This window comes from Hyaena hyaena, unplaced genomic scaffold, assembly GCF_003009895.1.
Source record: "Hyaena hyaena isolate Hyena2069 unplaced genomic scaffold, ASM300989v1 scaffold_4, whole genome shotgun sequence".
NCBI lineage: Eukaryota > Metazoa > Chordata > Mammalia > Carnivora > Hyaenidae > Hyaena > Hyaena hyaena.
The window spans coordinates 4,565,341-4,583,802 of NW_024080636.1; the positions used below are offsets into that span (position 1 = coordinate 4,565,341).

The 18,462-nt window shown below is 53.8% G+C and overlaps 1 long non-coding RNA gene across 3 annotated transcripts; it reads right to left on the bottom strand.

Moving 5' to 3' along the window:
- Positions 1-263: 263 nt before the first annotated feature.
- Positions 264-17,210, bottom strand: LOC120234762. Of its 3 annotated transcripts, none has more exons than XR_005529196.1 (5): positions 17,102-17,210; positions 16,358-16,454; positions 16,147-16,252; positions 9,019-9,249; positions 8,320-8,740 (listed from the first exon to the last, which is right to left on the bottom strand). It is a non-coding gene; the product is annotated as an uncharacterized LOC120234762 (long non-coding RNA). The 3 variants fall into 3 exon arrangements; XR_005529193.1 differs by having other exon boundaries at positions 16,358-16,487; XR_005529194.1 differs by lacking the exons at positions 8,320-8,740; positions 9,019-9,249 and adding an exon at positions 264-599 and having other exon boundaries at positions 16,358-16,487.
- Between the last annotated feature and the right edge of the window lie 1,252 nt (positions 17,211-18,462).

The following is an 18,462-nucleotide window of genomic DNA, read 5'->3' on the forward strand; positions in this document are numbered from 1 at the left end:
CGAGGCGCAGAGCGAGTCTTTCGGGAGGTGGGAGCCCACCCGTGGGCTGCAGCTCGGACTCCCCGGGGAGAACAGGGTCACCCAGGCCATTCCGCGTGTCCCCTCCAGACACCTGCCCACCCTGCCCCACCCCGCCCGCGGGTCACAGGGCATCCTGTGCCCCCGGGCCTCCCTCCCCTCGGCCCCCAAGGTGCTGACCCTCCTTCTGCCCTGAGGAAGCCCCTCCTCGTTCCGGGGAATAATACATGTAGCAACAACATGCGTGAACGTGACAAATATTTTTGGGCACGTGGTCTGTGCCAGCCATGGATCTAGAAATAAAAACTGCTAACGCTTCTCAAACGCCGGCTGTAGACTCAGAACTGTGCCTCCATTACCCCGCTCAAGCCTCCCAATGGGCCCTTTTTATAGATGAGAAGACAGAGGACCAGAGAGGTGAAGATCCTCGCCCCGTCGTTAGGTAGTGATGGAGCTTGTGCTCTTATCAGTAGCTGCTTCCACTGGATACTGGGGCCAAAGGTGATGGTCCTTGCCCTCCTGGAGCCCAAAGTCTGCTGGCGGGAGCAACATCAACCATGCACTTTCATTGCTTTCAGAGGCTGTGAAGGAGGACACAGTGTCATCTGTCACGGGGGATTGCCGGGTGGGTGAGATCAGGAAAGCCATCCTGGAGGAAGTGATGCTTGAACTGAGATCTGAAGGTCAGGCAGAAACTAACCAGGCTCAGAGAGAGAGAGAACTTACCCATCCTACTCATACTGGTCATCTTTCAGGGCCCAGCCTGCCTCCTCCGGGAAGTCTTCCTTGCCCTCTCCCAGGCAGGCTACAACACTACAGCTTTGCACCTCTATCTGGAGGTGGCAGGTGGTGTGGGCTGAGGCCAGAGGGCAGCAAGGCAGGGACCCACCGGTCTCATGGCGCCAGCTGTGTAGGGTGAGAGGCTGAGGCAGGTGACCCCCTCCTGAGCCCCCAGGAGAGGCAGGGAGAGCATGTGTCCAGGCAAGGTTTGCAAACGGAGGAAGCAGGGGGGTGCGGCTGCCCCTGCTGGGAGAGAGCTCTCCCCCTACGACACCCTGTCCTTAGCTTGCACCCTAATTGCACAGCGTCTGGCACCTGGACAGGCAGGGGCTGTCCCTGTCTGTAACTCAGAGCAAAGGCAGCATGGGCCATGTCATGTCAAGGGACAAGCCAGGTCTTCCAGGGCGTCCGAGGCAGGGCCGTAAGCTGGGGGAGGGGGAGGCCCTGGCCCCTCTGGTGCCAGGAAAGTAAAACAATAACAGCAGGAACAAATACCGAACTCCCAACATGGTGGCAGGGACGTCCGGGGGCCCAGGGGCGCCCGTGGGCACAGCCCCCCCAGCTCGCGACCTTGGGGCTGGTGCCTTTGACCTGGTTTTTTCATCCTCCAAAGGGCTGAGACGAGCCTCGTGCTGTTGTGGGAACAGAGAGGTCAGATAGAGCACGTCCAGCAGCCGCCACGGGGTTTGGCCCGCAGTGCCGGTCAGTGCGGGACCATCGCTGTGCTTGGGGTTCACACGCTCGGAGTGTCTATGCCTGTCACCAACCAGCAGTGTGACCCCGGATGAGCCTCGGAAACCCAAGCGAGAAATGGGTCTAGACCGTGACCTTGAGTAGCACATACGGTTATTTTATGAAAGGATGGGGAAGATCCGCACCCCCCCAGCCTCGTGGCCACCAGCCGCCCCCCACACCCGCCCCAGGCTGGCAAGTTCAAGTCACACTTCCGGCCCCGTCTGCAAAAACCTCGTCCGTAAAAACCTCAGGCAGAGAATTTCCACTCAGATGGCCTCCTCCAGACCTTCTCACAGGACGGTGAAATGCCAAGACCAGTGAGCATCTTATGGAGAAAAGTCACCAAACACACCAGGAACCAGAACACCATGAGTAAGAAACGACAGAAATCGTGTGCAGCCGAGTCAACGCTACAGCAGCCTCCGGCCGCAGAGTCATCAGAGGAAGGCACCTGGCAAGTTCGTGCAGTGTGACTGAGGAAACGAAAAAAGGAGGGAATTGAAAAATGTGAGTTAAGAGCAAGGAGTTCTAAAAATGACTTGAGCAGATTTGAAAAAGAACCAAATAGAATTTCTAGAAATGAATAAAACAGCAAATTGCGTAACTGGGTGCAATCTCTCTGGAAAGCGACTTGGCATCATCGTGTAAATGTGCAGCTGAGCAGGAGTCATTTCACTTCAATATTTTTTAGAGAATCTCTTGTCCACGGGCACCAGGAGACTATATGCCAGAATGTTTCTGGGAGCGCTGTTTGTAATAGCAAAATAAATAGACAAAACTGAAAAGAAGGAAGGAAGGAAGGAAGGAAGGAAGGAAGGAAGGAAGAAAAAAAGAAAGAAAGAAAGAAAGAAAGAAAGAAAGAAAGAAAGAAAGAAAGAAAGAAAGAAAGAAAGAAAGAAAGAGGGAGGGAGGGAGGGAGGGAGGAAGGAAGGAAGGACTTTTCGACAGGCAGAGATGTTCAGTTCTGGGAAGAGCTGGCTTGATAGGTAGTGAGCTCCCCGTCACTTGCAGGAAGTGAGCTGAGACCGCCAACTCCTTGTGAGTCTGTATGCTGTGCTCTGAGGTCTCATTTTGTTCTAAGGTCCCAGGGGCTGCCTGGTCCCAGGGCCCCGTCTGATTTCTGTCCCAAGTTCCTGGCTCTGGGCCCAACACGGGAGCCAGGCTCCGTGGATGTCGAATGTGCAAATTAATTAATTAATTGGTGAACAAATGAATTGAATGAATGAAATACCAAAGTGGCTGTGGCCATCTTATTTCCCTGCCACGCAGACAGCCCCCCCCCCCCAGTTCCCAGGAGCCCCGGCCAGCACTGGGTCTCCCAGGCGATGTGACTCACGCATTCCCAGAGACATGGAAGGCGTCCAAGTCAGGCAGGTGTCTGGCCCTGCCCCTGGAGCCGGCCTCCCGGGAGACAGAGCGCCATTACCCTTCTTCCTCCGGCCCCGTGCCCGCCCTCACCTGTGTGCTCTCCGCTCGGGGGGACTGTCCCCTCTCAGGGTCAGACAGGCCCGTGGGCCACACCATGCTAGCGGATGGCTCGACCTCCCTGAGCCGCGCGATCCCTTCATTGGAGGAAAAAAGTCGCTCCTTCTGCAGGCTGCTATGGACGTCCTGCAGTTTTATGGGTGAGAAAGTTCCAGGGCGGAAGCGCCTTCCCAGACCCTGGACGCTCATGCACGGGGTGATTATGCCACGTCTGGGAGCTGGACGCCGTGTGATTCCACACCGGGAGCACCTCTTAGAATTCCGTCCATGAACATCACCACCAAACCCATCACTGGATCGAGCAAGGGAATCAAACCATTCGGGGGAACTGAGGTAAAGTAAAAATTGCTGTACCTCTCATGTGCTGGACCCTCGGCCAGGCACGCTACATTTGTTTTAGATTAAAAAAAAATTTTTTTTAATGTTGATTTATTTACTTAAGAGAGAGAGAATGAGAAGGGCAGAGAGAAAGAGGAAGAGAATGAACCCCAAGCAGGCTCCGCATGTTCAGCACAGACCCTGACATGGGATTCGAACTCAGGAACCTCAAGAGCATGACCTGAGCATAAACCAAGAGTCAGACGTTTAATCAGCTGAGCCACCCAGGCGCCCCCCAGCATGCTACATTTCTACAAACGTGTTCTTACAAGATGCATGTTATTACCCCCATTTCATTGATGAGAACACTGAGTCCCATTAAGGTGAAATAACTCACCAAGGAATGTAGACCGGGATCTGTCCTGTTCAATCGTTCATTCATTCGTGGGCTGAATCATTCATTCAGTATCTCATGGGTATCTGCTCTCTGCCGGACACTGTGGGACCTGAAAGGCCATACCCTTGGCCTCTGCACCGCACTGCCTCCCAGCCTGTGGGCTTCTTGTTCCGCTGCATGTTTGCTGAGCACCCCCTGCGAGCCAGGGAGCACCGCCCTGCACTTGAGGACACTCAGGTGGCGCCGCGAAGGATGGGTCCACGGGGCCCCTGCACCATGGAGGGGGGAGTGGCCTAGCGGGTGCGGAGAAGGCACTTAGCAGGCGTTCGAAGCCCAGAGAGGTGTCAGGGCCTCCAGCCTCGGCTTGCAGAGCTCCTCCCCTCTCCGGGCAGCCCTGCCCTTGCTGACGAGGTCGGACCCCACCCCTGCAGGAGCTCCCGCCCAACCCCTGTGCGCACACAACTGCACCCTCGTGGGGGGAACTCCTGCATGAGCGTTTTCTGGAAGCTTCCACCATCCAGAGTCTCATGGCCCTGAAGACCTCGACCAATCGCCACCCACTTTCTTGACTTATCTCCAGGTAAACAGGCTCGTGGACGTTCCCACGACGCACACGAGCAAACGGAGGCTCGGAGGAGCCACGTCACTTCGCGCTGGCCACGGAGCCGGACGTCGAATCTGTACAGCTGGTCCCGGCCTGGAACTCGTTCGCCTGGGCGTCGGCCATGAGTCCTAAGACCCCCAGGCGCCCGCTCAGGGCAGTGACTGTGGTCAGGTCCTGCTCGGCACAAACGGCCCTCCCGCCAGGAGGGGACCGTGGCTGGTGGAGGCGCTGCAGCTTCTTTATCTAGGGAGACGGGATGCTCAGGAGGCTGGGGCATCCACGTCCCTTTGACGCCGTTAGTCTCCCCCTGAAGATGCAGATGTGCTTCTTTCCAGAGACCCGGAGGGACCCTAGGAACCACTCATTCCTGGGACACTCGGTGCCGGGAGGCCTTCCCATCCAGAAAAGCCAGAGCAAAGCATCGTGGGGAAGGGGCAAGTCAGTCGGGACCCTCCAGGACCCCTCACGCGGGTGGGTACCAGCTAGGAGGGAGGAGGTGGGGGCCGGCCCCAGGGCAGAATGGGGGGGGGACTCCAGGAGAGGCCAGAAGTCTGTCCTCAGACTTTCCTGGAGAATCCCCACCCTCTAGTTCCCACGGACCCCCAGGAACATACCGAGCGTCATTTGCTCACTTGGTGCTCTTGACCGCACCCCCAAAGATTAAATTATAAATTTTGATCTGAGACCCTCTAGAAATATTACCGCTATGCACTGAGGCTTGGAGCAAGCTGAATGATCATTGTGAAGAAAACGGCTGTAAAGAACATTATGATATTTCACTTAAAAACAACAAAACGCATGGAAAAAAATAAGCAAAATGAGCAAAAAATCGTTATCTTTTCCAAAAGGAGAGGCAGAGAGAGGGGATCAGCCTAGGACCCGTGAAGGACACTGGGTGAGACCCTGCTGTGGGCCGAGTGCTGGGTGCACACGTGGGAAAGCTTCGGTTTCTGACTTTGAAGAGCTGGCGTTCTAGACGCGCATTCGGCCGCTGAAGCTGCAGCCACAGACGCCTACGGCGCTCGGTGAGGAGCTCGCGGTTTCCTCACCTGAAGGTTACAGGGATGGTCTTTCTAATTTTTTTTAATGTTTATTTATTTTCGAGACCGAGAGAGAGAGACAGCGTGAGCAGGGGAGGGTCAGAGAGAACGGGAGACACAGAATCCGAAGCAGCTCCAGGCTCGGAGCTGTCAGCACAGAACCCGACGCGAGGCTCGAACCCACGAACCGCGAGATCATGACCTGAGCCGGAGTCAGATGCCCAATGGACTGAACCCCCCAGGAGCCCCAACAGTATTTCTGATAAACCTGACATTTTAGACGGGATGTTAAGGGCTTTCTGGACAAAGCACACGGTAGCTGAGAGGGGACGGAAGGAGACATCTTGGAATAGAAATATACCTGGGGAGGCCCAGCTGTGCGCGTGCGTGTGTGTGCTGTGCGCGTGCATCTTCTCCTGTGTGTGCGTCCAGGTGGTGTGCACATGTGCCCCAATGTTAGTGTCTGTGCGGATGTGTGTATGCACGCGGCCCCGCGTGCGTCCTGTGAGTGCACGGTCAGCCCTGGCGCCCGGGGAGACCCTTGTCCCGCTGATGCCCGCGGGCGACCTTCCCGCAGTGCTGGGATGGGCTCCGGGGCACTGATGGGGCCGCCCTGGGTGCACACAGCTCCGCCACCCGCTGTCCCCCAGGCTGCCCGCGGAAGGAGGATGTGGGGGGGACGCTGTCGGTGCCCATTCTGAGGTCTGCGCCGTGTCGGCCGAGCCCCCGGTCCTGGCGGCCGGCTCTGCCCTCCGGCTCCCCGCAAGCCGCAGGTGGCCCCTGGGGATTTGGTTTCTGAAGCCTCCGTGGGCCACGGAAGGAGGCCGGGTTCTGACTGAGTCTTAGCCTCCCATTTGGAGGTTGGCCTTGAGATGTCAGTCTCTTAGCAACCGCCTCCGAGCCCGGCCGCCTCCACGCCTCCAGTTATGTGTGCCTGGGGTTGGGGGGGGGCAGCCCCGGCAGCCTGGGGGCCTTTCCAGGGGGGCTCCGGGTCACCGCTGTTGGCTCTGCCTGGAGCAGGGGGTCGGGGTACCCGGAGGCTCCCAGGTCCCCTCCCTCCCAGAAGCCCGAGCCGGCGACGGAGATTGGCTTTCTCAGCCCCGGGCACAGGAGCCCCGCGGCCGACCCGTGCCCCCTTCCCCCGGCTCCTCTGGGGCTCGCTGGCACCCCGTCCTCACGTCCAGGTGTCCTGGGGTTTCTCCGCCCAGCGCCCCGCGGCCCCCGTTCTGCCGGACTGCAGGGGGCGGTTCGGCCCGCGGGACGAGGGCTGGCGGTCCCCCCCATTCTGTCACCCCCCCCCCCGCCCGGCGGGGTTTATCCCTTGCAGCCCGTGGATTTCAGGGCCTGTTCGTGTCATCGGGATTCCAAACACGAAGCTCCGTCGGGTGGGGTGGTCCGTGGCCGCCGCAGTTCGGGGGCCGGTCCCGCCTCCAGAGCCCCTCCGGGGCCTCCCCCACCCTCCGTGGCTGCGCCTCACTCCGCGCACACACCGCCTTCCACGGCTGGGAAGCGAGTCCTTGGGGTCGAGCCCGTCCCTGCAATCATTTCAGGGGCCGGCGGTCAGCAGGATGGGGAGCCCGCGACTCGTGACCTTCCCGGGAGCCGTGTCAGCCCGTCCTCGGTCCTTCCAGACGCCTCTCTGGGTCCTTCCTCAGATTTCCTAAGTGGGCTGGTTCCCAACTGTCTGCTCTGCTGCTCACGCCTCCGACCACTGCACTCAGGACTCCCCCAAACCCGCCCCTGCCTTCCTTTCCTCCCCGCCCCCCTGCCCCTCTGAGCTTGTGTCTGCCGGTCTCGTCCTGCACATCCTCCTGGGCCCAGTTCCTACGTCACCTCCTCCAGGAAGCCTTCACCCAAGCCTTATTCCTCTGACTCTCCCTCCTCCTGCCCCCATGCTCTGAGGCTTGAAAACATAGGGTGCAACGCCCTCGCCCAGAGTTCCAGACGCCGCAGGGGAGACCTTGTTCCCCATCTGGACCTGGCCTGGCCCTGAGTCCCGTCACCCGTCCCTCTTTTGTGCCGCCTTTGTTTCCGTTCGATCCTGCAGACACCGTGTGAGGGCACGGCAGGTGCCCTGGGCCGGGTGGGGCGGCCGGAGCCTCTGCCCCAGACCTTGGCCTCGTTTGCTCCGTGGCGAGCAGCTGACCACACGTGTGCGGCCGTTCCGGGCCCCGAGGACGAAGCCGCGCGCAGAACAGACCTTTGTTCACGGCGCCGGCATCCTCGATGGAGAGGTGGCGAAAACCCATCCACAAGTCAGCCTGCGATGCAGATGGCGCTACGTGCTATGGAGGCAGGGAAGGAGGAGGGCGCAGGGGCGCGGCGCACCCAGCGACCCATCCGCCCGCCCTCCCAGCCTCCCTTGGGGTCTTACCGAGCACCCCCAGAGCCCGGTGGGGGCGTGCGCGTGGAGAGATTCACTCTGCTACAGTTTGCCGAGTCCCGCAACCCACCCCGCTCAAGTAGAGCATCACAACTGGAAGGTGCTGGAAGCGGTTCTGATCCCGGAGGGCGCGCTTGGTGGGGCTCCGGCGGATGAGTAGGAGCTCCCGCCCAAGGCTGGGGGGGAAGGCATTCGAGGAAGAGAGAAAAGCAAAGCTCCACAGCCGGGAAGAATGTGACTCACTCAGGTGGGGGCTCGTCATCTGAAATGCCTGCAGTGCTGCCTGAAATCCAGTCGGGGAGGCCGGCAGGGGCCAGATCATAAAGGGTCTATGGCCGACACGGAGGAGGTTGGGCTTCACAGGTGGGTAGTGGGGGAGGCACTGAAGGGTCTAAGCGAAGAGCGCCGAGGCTTTGGACGGCCGAGCAAGGCCGTGTGGGGGCGGGGCGGGCCACAGGAGGGGTCTGTCCTGGCCCAGGCAGGACACCACAGACGCTTGCACTAAGGCAGCGCTGGAGGGTGGAGGAGGGGGAGGGAGAAGAGCCGCAGGAGGGGTTGTTGGGAAGGAGCCCGGCCGTGTGGGTAAGGAACGAAGCCAGGCGCTGAAATGTGCATCGGTGGCGGAGGAGGGGGAGGAGGAGGAGGGTAGAGATGAAGTACAGCCAGCGGCTGTGGAGGGCCCTCTTCCCTCACCCCAGGAGGCCTCGCTCACTGCAAACGAGTGAGTGTTGCGGAGTCCAGACCGCCACGTCCAGCCACGTGCCGCACCTGAACTCCACACGGAGAACATCCTACGGCACCAGTTCTCGCCCTGAGCCCAGCTAAGCCAGCGAGGGGCTTGTTTTGTCTCGCGGAAAGGCCCAGAGGTGGGCTTCAGCCGAGTTAGCCCCGGCTCCTTGGGTCCCTCCGTTCTGTCCTCCTCAGTCTGTGGCTATGATCCTCATGGTCACAAAATGGCTGCCGAGATCAAGACGCCGCCTCTGTATTCCAGGTGGGAGGAAGGACACAAAAATCAAAACACAGGAGAGGGCAGCGAACTCTGGTACTTTAACAAAGCTTTTCTAGAAGCCACCCCCCAGGGACTTTCACACGTTTTTAAACCAGAAGGGGGCCACAGGGCCACCCATGGCTGCAGGGGAGGCTGGGAGACAGGAGGTGCTTTCAATGGGCCATTGTGGCTCTGGCCAAAAGTGGCTATTGGCTAGGCAACTGGCAGCATCGCCTGCCATCTCTAGAGTTTTACTCTGTCCTTGGTTACCTCAGAGGTGGGGAGCCTCTTCCCCTCCAGGGGGGCAGACAGCAGCCGGGTTCTGACCGCAGAACCCCAGGCTTGGGCCCCAGAGCCCACTGGGTCGTGCTTCTGGGGCGGCCTCGGTGTCTGGCAGCTGCACGGACGCGTCAGGGCTCTCCGACTCTCATCGGGAGCGCTCGACGCCAGTTGTCAAACGGGACACATCCATCTTGCACGGCACGTCTGGTCACGATGCTCCTTAAACACAACCCGGGATTGTCATCGAGATGAATCACCGCCAGAACCGCACATCGGCTTCTCCGTTATCTCTGTGTGACCGGCCTCGGCGGGGTGATAAACAGCCCGGCCTGAAACGTTGCTTCTGCAGATTGAACTCTGCGGGCCCAAAGGACTACCGTCGCGTTAATTATATTCCCCAAATTTTCCATGTATCTCTGGCCCGCCGCTCGGGTTGCCAGGCGGGCGTTTGCTTGCGTGGCTGAAAGCGCAGTGCTGGCCCGGCCCGCGCAGCCCCTGGGGCCCCTGTCTGCTCATCCTCCCTCCGAGCAGCGTGCAAGGCTGGCTTTGCCAAGGTGCCACCGCTTTGCTTTAGATACCCGAGTGTTTGGCTGCTGGAGGCTCCAACCTGAGGACTTGCCCAAAGGCCAGGGGCCGGCTCGGGGCCCCAGAGCCAATTACCATATTATGCTAATCCTGGCCTTAACACATTCTGCGCATCGCGCTGGCCTATTTTTAAAGCCACCAAAGGGATCATCAATTGGAGCCTGAAATTCTCCTCTGGCCTCAGCACGCTCTTTGATTTGGGGCTGTTCCTAGAGAAGGGGCCTCTTTGGATGGAGGGGAGATGGGGCTGGAAAACGGCTTGCGTGGACCATCCTGGGCACCCCCACCCCACCCCGCCAGCCTCTGGGGTATGCGTGGGTGGGGGGCGGCGAGGCAGGCCCCCAGGAGTCCGGGGCAGTCAGCAAACACCTCGCTCCGCACAGAAGTGCAGCCAGCCCCCTTCTCTCTCCAGGCCTGGGAGGCAGACAGGAGTCTCTCTCCGAGACAGAGAGAGCTCACGTTGGGAGGGGCAGCAGCTCCGGTTTTGCACGTGAATGTGTATGAATGTTCACAGCCTTGCTATTCGTAATAGTCGAGAAGGGAAAATAACCCCGATGGCCATCGACTGACACACAGAATGTGCTGACACAGGCTGCTGTACAGATGACCCTGGGACCCACTATGCTAATGAGGGAGGTCCCGAGAGGCCACCTATCCTACGATTCCGTCTGTAAGAACTGCTGGGAACGAGCAAATTTGTAGAGATGGAAAATGCAGATTAGTGGGCGTATGAGAAGGTCATAGCTAAAGGGTGTGAGGTTTTTCTTTTTTGGGGTGATGGAATGTTCTAAAATCGATTGCAGTGATAGCTGTGCACCTTGCGAAGACACTGAAAACCACGGAACTCTGTAAATAGGTAAATTGTAGTGTGTGTGCAATGATCTCAAAGCTATTGAAAAAAAATTTTCACTTAACAGAGAGAGCAATTTTCTTGGACGTAAAATCGATGGCCTGAGTCCTCCTAAAGGACACGGTGGTGCGGACTGAGGGTAAGCAGATCTCCAACAGCGGCTTTCCAGACGGGTGGGAGGGTCTGCACAGAAAGGTGGAAACGACCCAAATTCCGTTAGCTGATGAATGGGTACACAAAATGGATTTTTTCTGTACAACGACATATACCAGCCGTTATCAGATGTGCGATGTGCAAAATAACACTGTTCAGTGGCCTGTCGTTTCATTTCCCTGGTGGCGTTCTTTGAAGAAGCACAAGTTTTTCATCTTGATCAGGTCTTGCTGTACCCATTTGTTCCTTGATTGCCTGTGACCTGGGGGTCCCAGTTAAGAACCTCTTGTTGAATCCAAGGTCATGAAGATTTACCTTTATGTTTCCCTTTAGCTCTTACATTTGGGTCTCCAATCGAGTTTGAATTAAATTTTTTTAGCAATAAGACTTGAGGTAGGGGTCCAGCTTCATTGTTTTGCGTGTGGATACCCAGTCGTGCTGACATCGGTTGTTGAAGACACGATTCTTTTCCCATTTATTGGTCTCGGCGTCCTTGCCAAAACTCAGTCGACCGCCATTGTGAAGGTTCGTGTCTGGCCACTCAACATTGTTGCATTCATCTGTATGCCTACACCTCTGTCAATACCACAGTGATCTGTGGTCACTGTCGCTTTGGGATAAATTTTGAAATCAAGAAGTAGGAGTCGTCCCACTTTTTTCTTCATTTCCAAAATCGTTTTGGATATTTGGTTCCCTGAACGTTCATGCAAATTTCAGGTCAGACACCAGCGAAGCCAGCTAGGATTCTGATAAAGATTCCACGAACCTACAGACCAGTATGGGGAGTGTTATCATCTTAGTAATATTAACTATTCCCAATCCCTGACCATGGGATGTGTTTCCATTTCTTTAGATAATCTTCAGCTTCTTTCAATAATGTCCTATGGTTTTCATTTATTTATTTATTTTTAATGTTTTATTTATTTCTGAAAGAGGGAGAGCATGAGCAGGGGAGGGTCAGAGAGAATGGGAGACACAGAATCCGAAGCAGACTCCAGGCTCTGAGCCGTCAGCACAGAGCCCGACGCGGGGCTCGAACCCACGAACCTTGAGATCATGACCTGAGCCGAAGTTGGACGCTTAACCGACTGAGCCACCCAGGCGCCCCATTTCTTATAGTTTTCAGGGCATATGTTTTGCACTTCTTTTGTTAAATATATTCCTCAGTATTTTATTCTTTTTGATGCTGTTCTAAATGAATTTTTTCATCACTTTATTTTCACAGTGTTCATTGTCAGTGTACAGAAGTACAATTGGCTTTTGTATATCGATCTTGTATCCTGAAACCTTGATTAACTCATTTATTAGTTCCAATAACTAAACTAATAGCTTAGTGGATAGCAAGTTGCTCAGGATTTACTATATATAAGATCATGTTGGGGCCCCTGGGTGGCTCAGCCGGTAAAGCGTCGACTTCGGCTCAGATCATGATCTCATGGTTCGTGGGTTCGAGCCCCGCGTCGGGCTCTGTGCTGACGGCTCAGAGCCTGGAGCTGCTTCGGATTCTGTGTCTCCCTCTCTCTCTGCCCCTCCCCCACTCATGCTCTGTTTCTCTTTGTCTCAAAAATAAAAAAAAACATTTAAAAAAAAAGATCATGTTATCTGCAAATAGAAATCATTTTATTTCTATGAACAAATAGAAATCTTTTTATTTCGTTTATTTATGTCTCTTTCTCTCAAAAATGAATGAACGTTAAAGAAAATTTTTTTTAAACAGATTTTCTAGCTTTTCTTGAGTCAGTTTAGAGAGTGTGGATCTTTCAATAAATCTGTGCATTTGGCCTGTTGTCTCGTTTATTAGCACACAATTTTTCCCGGCATTGAAGGGGCATCTTTTAAAATGCTCATTTTCTGTGTCTGGAATATAGAAATTCAACTGATTTCTGTATACGGACTTCCTGAACGATCCTACTAATCTTGATAACTTACCCATAGCAACGACGTCCCCACCCTGCCAATCACATTCTCGGTGAACGGCGCCAAAATTCTTTCTTCATTTTCAGTTCCCCTGAGCACTTTCTTTTTGCTGCCTGCCAACCCGGGGGTCTTTTGGGGGTCCCCAGGCCAGCGCCGTACAGAGGTGGGGCCAGCGGGCATTTTTGCCTTGCTGCTGATCTGAAAAGGGAAGCTTTCAACATTTTACCAATAAAGAGGTGTCTTCTATAGATTCTGGGGGCAGGGGTCTTTTACCAGGTGAAGCCATGTCTTTAGATTGTTGTCTAAGTTCCTTTATTTCATGAATGGATATTGACCGCCATCAGATGCTTGTGTCCATCTATTAAGTTAATAGCCTGAGTTTTCTCCTTTAATCTGTGAACGTGGCAAACGACAATGGAGTTCCCAGTGTTGAACCCACCATCATACTCACGAGCGAGATTCGCCTCTAATTTCTCCTCCCTTCTGTTGTCCTTTTTTCTTTTTTTATGTCGAAGCAAACTGGTCTCATGAACGTGAGCTGTGCAATTTCCTCTTCTCTTTCTCTGCAAGTGTTGGCGGAGGGGAAGCAGGCTTGTTCCTTAAATGTGAGGTAGAATTCTCTGGTGAAGCCATCTGGAGCTGGTGTTTTCTTTGTGGGAAGGATTTTAGTTTTAGATGCCACGGTTATGAGATTGCTTCGTTTTCTCTTTCTTTCCGTGCCAGCTTCGGAGCATTGTATTTTTCTAGAAAGGTATCCATTTCGTGCTAAAGGCCACAATTTCTTCCACAGCGGTTGTGACGACTCATGACAAACTCGGTGGCTTGACACAAACGTGAATGTCTTCTCTCGCCGTCTGGAGGCCAAGGTGAAAGTGCATCTCACTGGGCTGAAATCCAGGCGTCGGCGCGGCCGTGCTCTCTCTAGGGTCCCCGGAAAGAATCCGTTTCTTGGCCTTTTCCAGCTTCTAGCGGCCACTTACACTCCCCAGTTTCTGGCCTCTGCCCTCGTCTTCAAAGAGCATCGTTGGGGCTCTGCCTCCACCATCAGGCTCCCCCTCGAACTCTAGTTCCCCTCTTGTAAGAGCACTTGTAATCGTAGCTCGGCCACCCCACCCCGTAGCTCAGCTCCCCACCCCGTAGCTCGGCCCCCCCAACACAGGAGACTCCCCCGTCTCAAGATCCCCAATTCCCTCTGCAAAGTCCCTTTGCCACCTGAGGGAACAAGTTCCAGAGAATAGGACCCCATATGGACACAGGTGGTCATCCAGCTGCCGCCCCCCCTCCCCCCCTCTGTCGTGTCCCCAAGATCAGCAACGTCTGCCTTCTCATTCCCCATCTGGCTTCCGTGCCTCTTCTCCCGTTTCGGCTCCTGATTCTCCAGAGTCCTCGTAAACAAGGGTGAAGGGCCAGCCCAGGCTGGCGGGAGCCGCGTGTACGGAGGGAAGTCGGAGAGACGGAAGCCACCTGCCCCTCCTTCTGTGCAAGTGCAGCCCCATCGAACCTGGATGGATGTCAAGTTCCGCCATGAAGGAGCTCAACCCCCAGGGGCCGCGGGACTTTGACACTGAGGAATTAGAAGCCCACCTTCCCTGGCCGGGTCACAGGCCAGGATCAAGAGCGAGGTGCTGGGCGGACCCTGGGTGCCAGCTCTGAAGATGCTCCAGCCCCTCCCGGGGGCGCTGGCCTTGGGCTCCTGGCCGGAAACACCTGTCTTAGGCACTTGGCTCCATCAGGTTGTAACAGAGCCCTGCGAACCCTACATTTTTGCTGAGGTGGTGAAGTGGGCTCAACAACTTAACCCTTTCTCCTCAAGTATTTTCAAAGAATTAATATAGGTTTTTGTGCATTTTCTCACACTTTTCTATTTCATCTAGGAGCTCATTTTTATGATTTCCTTCTATTTGTTTTGGTTTTATTCTTACTTTCTTATCTTTAGATCCTGGAGATGAATGTTCAGCTCATTAATTTTCAGCCTCAGTTATTTTCTAAAGCATCTATTGAATTTAAGTCTCTCTGAGCCCTGCGCACCTGCCTCACGAGTGTTTCCACGCCCTTGTTTTTCTTTCCGTTCAGCTCAAATATGATCTAAGGCGCGTGAGGATTTTTCCCTTGGCCTGTGGATTACTTACGTGAGCAATTTAATTCAGAGCTATCTTTCTGTTACTGATTTGTAACGTAATTACCTTGCATTCGTAGATCATGCGTGACTTCAACCCTATGAAATTTTATTAAGATTTGTTTTATGGCCAAAAACATGGTCAAGTCTTTAAAAATGTGTCATCCGTGTCTGAAAATAATACGTATTCTGCAGTTGGATGCAACCCTCCTCATATGTCACTTAGATCAGGTCTGTTGTGTATTTCAAGTCTTTGTATCCATACTGATGCTTATTAGATCAGTTATGGAAATCTCACACGGACTGTGAGTTTTCTGCTGTTCTGTGTAATTCCATCTATTTCACCTTAGACATTTGAGGCTGTGTTACTAGGAGCATACAAACTTTGAGTTGTCATATTGTCCTGGTGTGTATAACCTGTATCACTATAAACTATTTCTATCTTCCAGTGATTTTTCCTTTCTTGCGATTTTGTCTATTATTAATCAAGTCCTATCGATTTTCTTTTGGTTAATGTCCACTTAATATATGTTTTCCGTACTTTTTCCTTTCCACTTTTCTGCATCCTTAAGTGTCAGATAGATCTCTTGTAAACAGAATGTCAAGTTTTGAAAAATCATTCAGATAAGCTTTGCCTTTCAACTGGAATATTTGGTCCACGTAAGTTTAGTCTAATTTCTGATCTCTCTGGTTTAAATCCATTGTCTCGCTCTATGTCTTTATTTGTCTAACTTCTTCTGTGTTCTTTTCCTTCTCAGTATTTGTCTTTTAGAGTTGACTGAGGTTCTTTTAATTCTGTTTTGGCCCTCTGTCAGCTTGAATATTCTATCGTGGTTTTCGTAGAAATGTCAAGACTCCGCCTTTACTTATTAGGACAGAACGTTAACTGTTATTTTCTACTTTCTCACGCAATGCAAGCGCCCGAGATCTGCTTAACCTTCCCATTTTCCCAATTCGCATGCTCTGTGTTCGCATATGATATTTCCATGCATATTGTTTTAGGTTTATTTATTTTGAGAGAGCAAGAAGGAGCGGACAAGCCGGGGAGGGGCAGTGAGAGAGGAAGAGAGAGAGAATTCCAAGCAGGCTCCACACCGTCAGCACAGAGCCTGAGGCGAGGCTCGAACTCACAAGCCTCGAGATCATGACCTTAGTTGAGATCAAGAGTCAGAGGCTAAGCAGAAGCGCCACCAAGGCGCCCCTCCATGCATATTTTAAGTTCTATAAGAATGCATATAGAGTCTAGGGTCATTGAGATTTTTTCAGAAATCTGAGATGTAACCAATCAAATGTATTCAGATATAATTTGCATACCATAAATTTCCCCTGTTTAAAGCGTACAAGTCAATGTTTTTAAGTTTATTCACAGAGCTGGTGCACCCATCACAATAATGAAACTTAGGACATTTGGATCTCGTCTCCCACGGAAACCTGGTACCCATTACCAGTGACTTCCCATTACCCCCACCATAATTTGAGAGCTAGACAACTTTACCTTCCTCCAGAGAGAACTTCCTTGACTTCTCCAGGTGCCTGGGGATCCAGCATTCTAGATTTACTTTAATACAAATTCAGGAGACTTTTGACACCACGCTGATAACCTGGAGGAAAGGTGGGGCTTGTAAGTGTACCTTTTATGCGAAGACCCACCCCGTGGGGGCCCAACCCCGCGTGCGCACTGAGGAGTGTTTGTCAGGCCTCCTGACCTTGGCCCCCAGCCCTGGGAGGCTGACACGGTGCAGCTGGGCCTCTTACTGTCTCTTCCGCGCTGATGAGGTTTCGGAGTGATGGTGGCCTTCAGAGCTGACGGCCAAGAAAGGATTCTTGAAGACGGCTCTGGTGCCAAGAGGGGATTTTATTAAAGCCCCGGAGACAGGACTGGGGGGCAGGCAGAGCTGCCCGGGACCATGAGGAGAGACTGGTTATGTACTATGGAGCTGGGGAGGCAAAGTCCAGGGGAAGTTTCCAGTGAGGTTCTCATTGGCTAAAGACTCTCAGGATCAGGACGCCTGGCTGTGGTCAAGCTGAGGTCGTCCTTCCCTCCAGCTAAGCATTAGGGAGCTCCTGGAGGAATGTTCTACTCTGCTGCCTCCGGTATGTGCCAACCGGCTGCAGGTTAGAAGGAAACTGAGTTCCTTCTGCCTTGGTTTCCCACTCACTGTGGAGGGGAGGGCGATGTTGGGGCTCCAGGAAACTGCGTCTAAAGGTTTCTGGAGATCAGGCTGTTGATAAGATCATCTTTTCCTTGTAATTTACTAAGATATTTGTAAACTGATGGAGACCCTGTCCCGCAGGACTGTGATCTCCATCGGTTAACCGTTTGTTTCTCCCCTTTCCTTCTGCTTCGGCACCGGGAGCCTGAGGAATGTCGCACGTACCCCACCTGGGCCGGAGTGGGGGGTGTTTGCCGCCTGTGCTTGCTTTGCGCTCCCCCATCTCATACCACTGACCTTCCCAGCCCGGGGGAGGCCCTCAATGCAGCCTTCCCTTCCTGGGTTTCCTTCTTCTCTGATTATCCTCACCATCTTGCTGCTCCTTGGTGCTTCCAGGAAGATGTTGCAAACCCTCCCTCTAGCCGCCCCCCTATCTTGGGTGGGAAGGAGGGTTTCCATGACATCGATTACTGGCAGTGCGGGGACGCCTCGTCCTGTCACATCGGGAGGGACATCGGCTGTAGCTCTGCGCTAGGTGACAGAGCACAGCCCCTTCGCCTCTCAGGAACTTCTCTGTTCAGGACACAGGGCTGTCTTCCTTCTTGTTTGTCCAAATCACACCGCTGTTGCCCGGGGAACTATCTTCTTTATCTGGACTTGGTTTTAGGAACAAAAGCCAGAAAACATTGCTGGCAAATTCCAGCTTCTTGCTGGGCACAAAGTCCTCTCCCACCTTAAAGCTAAGTGCTCGGTGCCCCCCCGCCCCCCACGGGAAATGGGAAACAAATACGAAAGAATGTCTTCAGTAAATCTCCAGCCCCGTGCATTCAACTTGCCTGGGATCTCAGTTAAGGAAAGATAAAAGGTAAATACTATGTGTGACCCTTGTAGGAATGATCAGCCTGGCTGCCTGGGGTTTCGGTCTGGGCTCCACCCCCTGCTAGGGCGGGCTGGGGACCTGAGCCTGCTCCAAACTCTTTGAGCCTCTCCTCTTTTTTTTTTTCCCCAATGTTCATTTATTTTTGAGAGAGCAAGACACACACATGCACGCGCGCGCGCGCGCACACACACACACACACACACACACAGTGTGAAAGGGAGACAGAATCTGAAACAGGATCCAAGCTGTCGGCACAGAGCCCGACGCAGGGCTCGAACCCATAAACCGTGAGATCGTGACTTGAGCCGAAGTCGGACACTTAACCGACTGAGCCTCCCAGGTGCTCCTGATTTGCCTCTTGCTGCTTAATCAACTGGTAAACCTCTACGGGCCGACCTCTGAGTTAAGCGCTGTGATTATCCCCCAGGCACTTCGATCATCCCCTGATTTACAGAGAGAAGTGCCCCGCTCAGGTGTTACTAATCCTCAGGACACCTGACCTGCTGCCTTATAGAGAACAAAAGAAAAGTGGAATGAGAGCCGGTCTGTAACCCGGAGGGAGGGAGGCGGGAAGGGGCATATGGGTGTCACCTGCGTCGAGATCGGGGCAGGTGGGCGGGGGTCAGGGTGAGGAAGAGTGGAGAGAGAGACTATGCATTTTATTTTATTTTATTTTATTTTATTTTATTTTATTTTATTTTATTTTATTTTATTTTATTTTTTAATGTTTTATTTATTTCTGAGAGAGAAAGAGAGAGAGAGAGAGAGAGAGAGAGAG